Genomic DNA, 551 nt, shown 5'->3' on the forward strand with positions numbered 1-551 from the left:
TAGTGGAACGTGCACGGGGTGCGGCGCTGCTGCTGGCTGCTGCTTGTCGGCGCTCCCAGAAGTTCTTTTTAAGAAAAAACGGAAATAAATAAAAAGTAAATAAATAAAAAGAGAAATAAACTCTCTTTAAAGGTCTGGGGAGGGCGAAAGCGGCTTGAGGCGGTGCAGCGCGCGCAGGACACTCGAGGGCGCGGGGTTTGCAGCTCGGGGCGTCTAAGGCGAAGGAGGACGGAATTTTCGCGAGAAATGCGTAGGAAATGAATTAAAATGTATTTAATTTGGAAATAATAGTTTTTAAAGTGCAATTTGCGTTCGAAAGAGCCCCGGGGAGCCCGCAGGCGCGGCCACACACAGCCGCCGATGGCCAACCAGCTGCGGCGGAAGGCGCGCCTCCGGGGGCGCTTTGCTGCGCCTTCTGCACAACTGTTGGTTTTAATTTGTTTAATTTTGACAAGTTTTGTGGATTCGGTTTCGTTTAACTCGCAAAGTGGGGCTGGAGGGCAGCTAGCGCCTGCAGCAGCAGCAGCAGCAGCAGCAGCAGCGGCAGCTGT

Source organism: Eimeria tenella, genomic scaffold, assembly GCF_000499545.2.
Source record: "Eimeria tenella Houghton genomic scaffold, Eth_scaff2294, whole genome shotgun sequence".
NCBI lineage: Eukaryota > Apicomplexa > Conoidasida > Eucoccidiorida > Eimeriidae > Eimeria > Eimeria tenella.